The sequence below is a fragment of the Sorex fumeus genome, unplaced genomic scaffold, assembly GCF_029834395.1.
Source record: "Sorex fumeus unplaced genomic scaffold, SorFum_2.1 ptg000018l, whole genome shotgun sequence".
In the NCBI taxonomy this organism is placed as follows: Eukaryota; Metazoa; Chordata; class Mammalia; order Eulipotyphla; family Soricidae; genus Sorex; species Sorex fumeus.
In genome coordinates, this window is record NW_026606075.1 from 30,687,454 (window position 1) to 30,699,764 (window position 12,311).

The 12,311-nt window shown below is 42.9% G+C and overlaps 1 non-coding gene across 1 annotated transcript; it reads right to left on the minus strand.

Moving 5' to 3' along the window:
* Window positions 1–11,948: 11,948 nt before the first annotated feature.
* Window positions 11,949–12,054, minus strand: LOC130021914 (U6 spliceosomal RNA). The gene has a single exon (XR_008792244.1). It is a non-coding gene; the product is annotated as a U6 spliceosomal RNA (small nuclear RNA).
* Window positions 12,055–12,311: the final 257 nt, after the last annotated feature.

A 12,311-nucleotide genomic window follows, 5' to 3' on the forward strand; every position in this document is an offset into this window, starting at 1 on the left:
AAATGATGTAATTTCTTTACCTTTCTTATGGGTAAATCAAGCAAATATACAAGAAGCTGCAAGGAAATAGGAAACGCATGGAATTTCAACCAAGGCCTATTCTGAGCCCTGCATAGAAGCAGTGTGTGGGGTAGGCTATACTCATGCTGGTTAAAGGGATATGAAGGCCTCATGGTTAAGCCCAAAGCTGACCTCTAGGTGCTATTTTTGACTTAAGAAAGTATGATAAGGGGCCAGAGTGATAGGACAGCTTGTAGAGTGTTTGCCTTGCATTCAGACTATCCAGGTTCAATCCCTGGCATCCCATATGATTTCCAGGAATAATTACTGAGTATAGAGCCAGGAGTAACCCCAGAGCATCACTGGGTGTGACCCCCCCCCAACGGGAAAATGGAACACAGACTACTTAGATGATAGTCAAGTGACACTAGCAGGTGCTTTACACAAGAGTCCACATAATTTTGTATAAGTACAGAATGGACTCATGGGCATTGGGTGAGGTATACTCCATTTAGATGACCAGCCCCACTTGTTCCTTTCCATTGCTTTTATTATTATTTTTTATTTCTGTCACTGTGATTTACAATATTGTTCATGATAGGGTTTTATGCATACAACATTCCAACCCCACACTCACCATCAATGCAGTCCAGTTAGATCACCTGATAGCAGCAGCTTGAGAAAATAGTTTTTGCATTGGTTACCTGTGTCCGTTCACCATCTCACACACCTGTCAAGCATGTATCAACTAGTATTTGTTTGTTCAGGTCTCTTTAGGGTTAAAACGAAATGATGAGGCATCCTTTGACTGGAAAAGAACGTATTCAGGGCTGTTAGGAAGTTACTGCTATCCCCTTTCCCCAGACTGAAAAATCTCTGTTGACAGGGCAGAGCAGGAGTTCAGAGTGGGCAGCAGATTGCTGGGGATGGCTGCTTAAGACACAAGGTTCCACACCCCCAGAAGTTTCTTTTCGTTCCTCCCATAGCCAATAGGAGAAAACTATCATTAAGAAGAAGGGTTTTACATCCAAAGAACAGGGTTTGGATTCAGCCTCCAAAATGTTCAACTTAAGGCTGCTTCATGAGCTGGGGGAGAAGGCAGCTGGAATAGAGAAGGGATCACTAAGTCAATGATGGTTGGAGGAATTGTTCGGGGATAGGAGATGTGTGTTGAAAGTAGATAAAGGACCAAACATGATAACCTTTCAGTATCTGGATTGCAGACCAGAATGCCTCAAAGTAGAGAGAGAGTATGGGGGAAATTGTCTACCAGGAAGGCAGGGGGTGGGCTGGAAAAAGGTGGGGGGGTAAACTGGGGACATTGGTGGTGGAGAATGTGCACTGGTGGAGTGATGGGTATTTGATCATTGTATGACTGAAACTCAAACATGAAAGCTTTGTAACTGTATCTCACGGTGATTCAATAATAAAAAATAAAAAATGGAAAAAAAACACCCCAAAATGTCCAGCTTGGCTTATTTAACTTTCTAGCATCTCATTTTCTCATTTGATGAGTGAGTGGGAATAATAGTTTCTTGGTCATAGGGCTGTTGAGAGATGAGAGGCAGTGTAGATAACTGACTTGGGAGATGTATATTGTGAAAACATAGACATGCTAAACAGTACCTCTTCAGAGTTCCTGCATATCTTTGAGGTATCTTATTACTACCTTTTATTTTCCAATAAGAATGAACTATAAGACAAGATTGTTTCAAAAAATTGGAGAGGGAGGGCAGGCTTTTTAAAAACTAATTAAAAAAAAATTTTAAAGAAGCACTAACATTCTCACCAACGAAGTCCAGGCCAGACATTCCTGGTCACTGTTATTGCCTGAGGTCATGGAAAGCTCTGACCTCCTGGTACTAGCCCTGAGGAGCTCTGGCCAGAATAAGAAAGTACAAAATAAAAGCGATTATAGGGAGACAAGAGGTTGGTAGTTTTCAAAAAAAAAAATGCTGTAGGAAGAGGCAAGGCTGTTTCAGGGTTTTAAATATGGTCTTGAAAGTCCCACCCCTTGCAGAATTGCTTCTCTTCCCAGCCTGCCAGGGTAGTGGAAATTCCCACTGCTTCAGTTTAAGGCGGTGTGTCTCTCGAATGCAAATTGTATTTTCTAGGAGTAATAGCGCATTAATCCAATAATACTCACTAACTCTTTCAGATTAGATGATATTAGATTAGCTAGGTGTTACCTTGGAAAACACACTGCTTTGCCCCGAGGGAGCAGGACGCAAAAGCAGCTCACTCGCAGGAGAGCTCTGCCTCTGGACACTCCAGGGCACTGGGGGGCAGGAGAGAACTGCTGGTCACTAGCTGGTCACCACCCATTCCTCCCTGCTGCTGGAGACTCCCCTGGTCCCCTGCCCCCGCAGCCTTTCCCCGAACAGTTAGTTCTAAGTTGTCTTCTCAACTGGCTGCTGCTTCTTGGTGGTGCAACTCAGGACGATAGTTTGAAGCAGGAACTCGGTTGTATCAGCAACTCTTCAGGGTCCTCTGAGCCACCTCCTTATCCCTAAAACCACTCATGGGGCTTGGGGAAGCAGAAAAACACTGTTGAAGTCCAGCTTGGCTGCTTGGGCATTTATGCAAAAGTGAACACAAGGACTGCTCCCCTTTCCTGGGCTTCTAGTCATGGGTCTGTCACCTGGACCCCATGTGACAGGAATCTGGAGGGGACAGAAAGAGATGAACTTCAGAGCAAACTGTGACTCATTTTATCTTATTTTTAATTTTTTGTTTTAAATTTTGGGTGGGCTGGAGTGATAGCACAGCGGGTAGGGAATTTGCATCGCACGACCAGAGTTCGATTCCTCCGCCCCTCTCAAGAGCCCGGCAAGCTACTGAGAGTATTCCGCCCGCATGGCAAAGCCTGGCAAGCTACCCGTGACATATTCGATATGCCAAAAACAGTAACAAGTCTCACAATGAAGACATTACAGGTGCTTGCTTGAGCAAATCGATGAACAACGGGAGGACAGAGCAGTGTATTGCAGTGCTAAATTTTGGGTACCATTACTAGTAACAGCGTATAACTGTTATTAGTAGGCTTTCATACCCAAATGATGCCAGCATCAGGCTGTCCACTCAGGTGTCCTTTCCCCTCCACCATTGTCTCAGGACCCCCTCCTCCCCTTCCCACCCCTGTGGAAAGTGGCCTCCTGCAGACAAGAGCTCAGTTTCAGTTTTAATAGCCTGTACTGGTGGGGACTCTGCAAACACAGTGTACTGATGGACAGTTTGTTGTGACTTCGAATTGGCTGACCAGTCGGGGGAATTAGAACACGGTGCCGCTCCCTGCTTTCACAGAGGTGTGTCTGACTGGTGACAGCAGCTTGTGTGCTGCACCTCTCAGGGACCCATGTGGAGGCCCAAGGGTTCATTTTGCAGCTCCTTGTTGGTTTGTGGGCTTCGCTGCAGGCTGGTTATTACTGGCCGGTGTGTGTGTGTGTGTGTGTGTGTGTGTGTGTGTGTGTGTGTGGCGGGGGGGGGGGGGGCTCCTTCCAGCTACGGGCAGCTGGACCACTTTCCGTGTCAAACTTAGAGTAAACTACCGTCCACCTGCAATACGCTGGGACCAGACGGTGCTGCCAGAGGAGGGGATGGGCTGGAGGCCAGGCCAGGGCCAAGTTCAGGTCTAGCTCATCTGGTTTTCAGCCCTGCCCTGTCTTCCTTTGGCAAATACTGAGGGTGCAGAGGGGAAGTTCACTTGGTGGCCTATGTCCTCAGTCCACACTGGGATTGTGTTTGAGGGTGAGCATGGCCATGGCCAGTGGGAGGGGTGCTGGGGGAGAGGAGGAGGAGATAGAGGGAGAGCTCTGCATTCTCCAGGAGGCCAATGTCAGGACACGGCCCTGTGGATGTTGTAAGAATGTATTAGTACAGGGCTGGAGCAATAGCACATCAGGTAGAGCATTTGCCTTGCATGCGGCCAACCCGTGTTTGATTCCCAGGATCCCATATGGTCCCCTGGTCACCGCCAGGAGTAAAAATTCCTGAGTGCAGAGCCAGGAGTAACCTCTCAGCATCGCTGGGTGTGACCCAAAAAGAATAAAAAAAAAGAATGTATTAGTATAGAAGAAGGACATTCAAAAATAACGTAGACTAGGAGGGTCAGAGACACAGAAGTTACTTTGAAGGAGTCATACAGTGTCTCCTGGTTCTGTTGTATTTATTTGTTTACTTATTTCTTTTCTGAGCCCTCTCATTGGTGCTCTGGGGATACTGGTGCTGTAGGCCCGACAGTTCAGTGCTCAGGGTTGGCAGAGACATATGGTGTTGGGGATCAAACTTGGGACCTTGGGCAGGGAACGTATGTATTCCACCTCTTTGGTTCTTTTCCTGGTCACTACTATTATAGTTATTATCCATGAATTCTGTGGGTACTTTCTAAACATAACAGTTCCAAGCCCACACTTGTATAAAGAAGACCCCTGCTAGCTTGGATTGAACGTTAGAGGCTGGGTCAATGAGGTCTCTAGGCTTCTTGTTACCCCTGCATTATTCCAGACTTGCAAGATGATACTTGCTAAGTCTGCATATGACAAGTAATTTTAAAAATGACAAGCTCATGTTGGTCACACCTCCTCTGTGGTGGTTGGAGTCACTGAAGAAATGAGCATACATGGATCTCAGATGAATTTCAGACAAAAATCATTTTGGTTGAAGTCTTCCTTCACTATAACTAGGTGTGACCTTTGGATGCTAGAAAGGAATAGGAGGGATGAAATTGTCCTTAGTTACTGCTTCTTTCAGGAGGAATCTTCATTAAAGCAGGTTTAGAGTTTGTCAGGAGAAGCACACACATTTTGCGGAAGGAAAACGTCAATCATTTTTTTAAAAAGAAAAATTAAAATGTAAAGAAACTTGATTTATGAAGGTATTGTTAGTTGAGTTTTAATGTTCTAGCATTAATCCCATACCTTTATCAATTTTTCTCAACAGTATCTCCAAGTTCCCTCTGGTTCTCCACCCTGCTACCTTGAAAGGCACATTTTTTTTCTTTTAAAGTCACACCCAGCAGTTCACAGGGGTTACTCTTTGATAACGCACTCAGAAATTACTTCTGGTGGTGCTCGGGGGACCATATGGGATGCTGGGAATTGAACTCGAGCTGGCCACATGCAAGTCAAATGCCTTGCCTGTTGTGCTATATCACTCCAGCCCCAGAAAGGCACATTTTAAAGTTTGGAGGTTGTAGCTTGGATCTGTGTTGTCAGGGTTGTTGAGTTTGTGGATGGAATATAGAGTTCTACCACTCCTCCCATTACTAGTTTACCCGAGGCCCCTGACCCTTATTCCATTTTTTTAAAACAAATTTTTATTAGTGAAACACCATGAGGTACAGTTGTAGACTTACAAATTTTTGTGCTTGGGTTTCAGTTAAACAATGATCAATTACCCATCCCTCCACCAGTGCCCATTCTCCACCACCACTGATTCCAGTATCCCTCCCATCCCCCACTCCCCTCATCCCTCCCTGTCTCTGTGGCAGAGCATTCCCTTTTGTTCTCTCTCTCCTTTTGGGTGCTGTGGTTTGCAAAAGAGGTCCAGGTCTTGATTTAGAAGAATCAACATTGTCAATATGACCATATTACACAAATCATTATACAGATTAATGCAATACTTATTAAAATCCCAATGAAATTTTCCAAAGACTCGAAAAAGATCTACTAAGTCTCAAAAGACTTTTTTTTAGGAAAAAAGATGGAAGATATATGCTCGCCAATTTTGAATTGTAGCACAAAGTTAAAATAATACAGAATGCATGGTACTTTGATAATAAAGTTAAACCTGCATTCAAATGAAACAATTGAAATTGCTGAGTAAAAGTCTTAGATTCATGATCAATTAGATGAATGCAATCTTTCTATGTCTGTCCCTCTCTTTCTGACTTATTTCGCTTAGCATGATACTTTCCATGTATTACCACTTGTATTTAAATTTCATGACTTCATCTTTTCTAACAGCTGCATAGTACTCCATTGTGTAGATGTACCAAAGTTTCTTTAACCAGTCATCTGTTCTAGGGCACTCGGGTTTTTTCCAGATTCTGGCTATTGTGAATAGTGCAGCAATGAACATAGAAGTGCAGATGGCATTTTGACTGTACTTTTTTTTGCCTCTCCAGGATATATTCCCAGGAGTGGTATTGCTGACTGACCCTTATTCCTTTGTTACTTCTATTTCTCATTTTCTTCCTTCCTACCTTGATTTTTTTCTTATGTGTCCTTCTCCTTATAGTCTGGGGTCAAGGGTGATCCAAGCATTCCCTCCCCTTACTACATTGTATTCCCTCATCTTGTTATTCCATATACTACAGATCAACCTGTGTTTGTCTCTTTTTTCTGACTTACCATTGTCAACATGATTTCTTCCAGTTCCATCCAGGTCAGAAATTGCATGATTTTGCTAAGTGAAATGAGTCAGAAAAAGACAGACATAGAAGGATTGAACTCATTTGTGGAGTATAAAACAACATAACATGAGGCTGACACCTAAGGATAGTAGATACAAGGGACAGATGGATTGCTCCATAGTTAGGAAGCCTGCCTCATGCATGAGCAAAGGGGAGAAGGCAGCTGGAATAGAGAAGGGATCACTAAGAAAAAGATGGCTGGAGGAATTGGCCAGGATGGGAGATGTGTACACAAAGTGGGTAAAGGATCAAACATGGTAACCTCTGAGGGTCTGTATTGCAAACCATAATTCCCAAAAGTAGAGAGAAATTATGGGGAATCATGTCTGCCATGGAGGCAGGGGGAGGGTGGGAAAGGGGGGGTGGTTTACCGGGGATATTGGGAATGTACATTTGTGGAGGGATGGGTGTTTGATCACTGTGTGATTGTAACCCAAACATGAAAGCTTGTAATTATCTCATGGTGATTGACACTGTCACTGTCCTTCCATTGTTCATCGATTTGCTCTAGCGGGCCCAGTAACGTCTCCATTTTGAGACTTGTTGTTACTTTGTTTTGGCATATTGAATACGTCAGGGGTAGCTTGCCAGGCTTTGCCCTGCAGGCGAGATACTCTCGGTAGCTTGCTGGGCTCTCTGAGAAGGGCAGAGAAATTGAACCCGGCTTGGCCGGGCTGGCTGCGTGCAAGGCAAATACCCTACCACTGTGCTATCACTCCAGCCCATGGTGATTCAATAAAATTGGAAAAAAAAGAAATCACATGATTTAATCCTTCCTTGCAGTGCACTATATTCTGTTGTGTGTGTGTGTGTGTGTGTGTGTGTGTGTGTGTGTTTGTATGTGTGTTTTTGCGAATGTATCCACCCATATCTTCATGATATCATCTTCATGATTCTTTTTTTCCCTTTGGCTCTTTTGGTCACACCCGGAGGTACTCAGGGGTTAATCCTGGCTCTACACACAGGAATTACTCCTGGAGGAGCTAAGGGGAACATATGGGATGCCAGGGATCAAAACTGGGATGGCCACATGCAAAGCAAATGTCCTCCCCTCTGTACTATCACTCTGGCCCATGATCTGAATTTCTATGTGCATCTTGGAATTAGGTGTCTTGCTTATGACACAGTTTGAATCCGTGAAGAATGCGGAAAATAAGTTTTTATATTTCCTTAGATATGAAGAAGTAGATTGGCCCAAGTCCAAATGTTATTTTTGTCTCTTCTGTTAGCCTCCCCATAGACAGTCTATCTCAACATCAACATTTCTTTTAAAAGCTTAAGAATAACAATAATCATTCAGACTCCTTAGATATATTATTATTTACAAGTACTACAACTATTATAAAGAGTACTCATAATCATTAAAAGCTAGATCTTTTAAAAGGTTTTTATTATTGAATGACTGTGAGATAAACCCTTACAAAGTTGTTCATGATTAAGTTTCAGTCATACAGTGTTCCAACATCCATCCCTTCACCAGTGTATGTTTCCCAGCACTAGTGTACCCTGCTTCCCTCTCATCACCATTCTCCCAGCCTGCCTCTATGGCAGGCACTTTTCTTCTCTCTCTCTCTTTCTCTCTCTCTCTCTCTCTCTAAATGTTAGATTTTATTTACTCTGGTGGAGCGATAGCACAGCAGTAGGGTGTTTGCCTTGCATGCAGCCAGCCCAGCCGAGCCGAGTTCAATTCCTCCACCCTTCTCGGAGAGCCCGGCAAGCTACCGAGAGTATCTTGCCCACACAGCAGAGCCTGGCAAGCTACCCGTGATGCATTCAATATGCCAAACACAGTAACAAGTGTCACAATGGAGACGTTACTGGGCCCACTCGAGCAAATCGATTAACAATGGGAGGACAGTGTTACAGTTATTCAGTGAAGCTCAGAGAAATACCTTGTCAAATCACGAGGATAAAGCATATTCCTTCCTTCCTTCTTCTTTTTTAAACACTTTTTTGGAAAAAAATACTTTTCTGGGGCCACAACTGGTTATTCTCAGGGCTTACTCTTGGTTCTGTGCTCAGGGATCACTTTCGGTAGGGCTCAAGGAGCCATATGGGGTGCTGGGGGTGGAACACGGGGTCTGCAACATGCAAGGCAAGTGCTCTACTCACTGTACTATTCCTTTGGCCCCCAAGACTGCTAATATAGAGCGTCCTCTAATTTTTTTTGGCTTTTTGGGTCACACCTGATGATGCACAGGGGTTACTCATGGCTCACGCACTCAGGAATTACTCCTGGCGGTGCTCAGGGGACCATATGGGATGCTGTCAATAGAACCCGGGTTGGCAGTTTGCAAGACATATGCCCTACTCGCTGTGCTATCTCTCAAACCATCCTCTAATATATTTTGACCATTCTACTTCCTTCACTATTTCCAGCTCTCCCAGTGTAAACCGAATCCCTTGACAAACTTCTTGTTGGCCACCATGATCTTTTTAGTCTTTCATGTCTCTTCAGACATTGTAATATCCTCTTGCCATCACAGAAGAAAAGCAACTTCTCTTTACCTGCTATACCTGCGTGATCTTTTCTCTGTGGGACTTAAAAGTTTCCACATCTGTACAACCTGGTTATTTGTCAGGAATTGTCTCACCTGTTACTCAGTCTGTCCCGGTCAGGCAGCTGGACCTCTTTGTCAGGCCCTGGAGCCCAGCCTCAGACACATCTCAACAGCAGGACCTATGTAGGGAGCCCAGGACATGGAAAACCTTTATTCCCAAAATTCTCTTCCTGATGCTTGAATTGTCGCTTCCCTGAATTTATGGCTCCTGATTGCTGGCCAGAGCGCCCAACCCTCTATTGCTTTGCCTCTATCTTTCAGTTCCAGAACGTCACCTCCCCTTGTTAGCAAGAAGGTGATTTTGGGCAAACAGCATCAGTTTGAAGCTTAAGCTTTCTCAACTGTAAAAAAAATGGGTCAATAATATTTGTCTTGCATAGATCAGTTGTGAAGTTAAATCAGTTGATGTAGGAAAATCCCTGGCAAACAGTCGCTACTTGGTTCATTTTACTTTCTCTCTTTTCTTGTTTTGGGTCTTTGAAACTGTGGTCTTTTGCACAGCAGATAACCAGCACTCTTTCAAACTAAAGCAGATACCCTTCACATTTCTGCACCCGTTTACCAATGTCAGTTCTCCTTTTTATCATGGCTCCTGATTGGATACTTTGGGCTTGGGGACTGCCCCCCTGATCTTGCTCTATCACTTCTTGCTTCTATGGGTCTTGAAGGCCTACCTTCATGCCATTTGTCTCTGCCTTCCTTGCTGTTCTTGCCAGGTGCTGACTATAATACCTGCTTTGCATACCTCAGGGATTATTGTCAGGATCAAAGGGGATGATTTATGTGATGAAAGTGCTTTGAAAAGTAAAATGGGCTGCATTCACCTGGGTTGTTATTATGATGATGATTATCACTCCTGGACTATCTTCAGATGACTAAAAATATACACCCAGTCTGGACCTTCTCAGCATATTCTTATCTCTCTTGGACTTCCCCAACTCTGGCTGAGAAGTCTGACAATTTAAGCAACTGTAGAACTTGCTGGTAGATAGCAGTGTTGGAAGTAGAGAATGCCTGGGTAATGAATTACCTTCTTTAGGGTCCCAATGGGATATCTGGTACCCTGGAAAGCGTTAATTTACCTCACTTGAGTGAATACTTTAGACCCAGCAAGCATTTCATTTGCCCAGGCAGCCCATTGTGATGATGACATTAAATAATCATTATCATTACGTGGAGATCCTGTCACCTTGGGGATTTAGAGAGTGTTTCTCGAGTCACATACATATAAGCAACCCCAGTGAGAAGAATCTTCATCTAGAAGAAAGTACTTGGGAAGAAAACATTTGTTTGTAATTGTCAGCATTTGGCAAAGGCAGGAAATGAAAGAATGAAATGAACCACAGCTTTGGATTCCTTCCAGTGTTCTTTTCCAATTCCAAATTGTCGAGACTAGGGAGGGAAGGCTTCCTGTCATGGACCACGAGCTCTAGGGAGGAGAGCAGGAGCCTTCAACTTCCTTACCCCCTCCGTCCAGGAAGTCATTTCAAAGGGAGCTGCCTCGGGGGAAAATCAAGAGCTCATTGGCCAATATTTATTTATAGTCTTATGCCCTGTAAACGTGTCTTCTTTTTAAAAATTAAGAGCAAAAAATATTTTGGTTCTTGTTTGTTTGGACCACCTCCAGGCGGCCCTATCTGTTTTCTTTGTTTCTGTGCTGGTTGCTCAACTTCTTCAGTCTTGATGGATCTGATTTCATTCCTTGGCTCTCCCTTATTATTAATGTTCTTGTTACTGGTAAGTTCTCCTGTGTTTGCAGTGTCCTTGACAGTCTTTTTTTATTAGCTGCTCTTTATAACGACAAAGTGAGGTGGATCAGCCTTGATGAATATTTATCCAACAAATTGTCCAACATTTTCTTTTGTTGGCTTTTATTAGGATTTATTATAACCTACCCCCACCCCCATTCCATTTCTGATAGTTGCCCTTCTGCAAGAAAACTATTTCATGTTTTTCTTCTGGAACATGTGAGCTAGGACTTGGTATCATCTGCTTTTAATTCATGTTTGTTTTTTTTCCCTCTCCTGCCTGACTTTCATACCCTCCTCAAAATGGTTGTTACATCTCCAGTTCGTGCAAATGGGACTCAGCTAATCTCAAGCAGATTTGAGCAGAGGGCTGCTTATTTGGAAATTTAGACTGAGTATGACACGTCTCTCGAGTGGCCTCTGGCTGTCAGTTATTCAGTACATGATTTTATATTATTGTCACTGCTAATAATCACTGCTAATATTTTGTGGTTGTTGCTGTTGTGGTTGAATATGTATTAGCTTCACGAACCACTGAACAATCAGGCTGTGTTTCAGGGATGGCTGGGAATTGGTCATTGGGAATTGACAGAACGCCAATTATGATCATCCAAGAAATGCCCAAGTCTTCCAAATCCTACCACCTCCACCACCACTAGCATTTCCATTGAATAGTTGTCATACGCAGTCTTACACTACCATAAAATTATTTTATTCTGCTTCTATTGATAAATATATATATATTTATTTTTTTACCATTAAAAATTATTTTTTTAGTAAGTCGCCATTGAGACTTTAGTATAAAGACAAAACAGACTGAAAGTACAACAGAGTGTTACATAATACAAAATGTAGTCATAAGTGCTGACATACATTTTGTTGGAATCCCAAATGAAAGCAAGAACTTGGGCCATGGCCAACATTTGAAAAGATAATGATAATGTTGAAAAAGATAATGAAAAAGATCTACAGCACCAGGAAACTTAATGGCTCTCATGCAGAATAAATAAAAACACATACTGATTCACATCATAATGAAAATCCAGAATACCAAAGGCAAAAAACTTAAGTTGAGCCAGAGAAAAATGTATCTAACTTATTACAGTGGAACTATACAGCTGAAACATTTCTTCATTTTTTTATTGAAATCCTATAGGCAAATAATCTAAGTCAAAAGGTTCTACATGATTAGCCTATAAAAAATAGCCTTCAGCTCTTCTACCCTACAAAAATATGGAATGCTTCACAAATTTGCATGTCATCCTTGCGTAGGGGCATGCTGATCTTCTCTGTATCATTCCAATTTTAGTATATGTGCTGTCGAAGCAAGCACTAAATATATATTTAGATATACCCAATATCGAAGACCTTATAAGTGAAAAAAATCCCTGTTAGTTTTAGTTCTGAATACTTAAATTGTCTGTTCTCTGCCCATACACTACTGCTTATTTCTCTAGTGCACTTACAGCATATTGTAGTTGTTGATGAATCTTTTTCGCCCACTACATCTCTTGGTCAGAGGCCTTGCCTTATTCTTCATCCATAAAGTATTGTGCCAGGCACCTGGCCACTGATTAGGTCTCTTAAGTG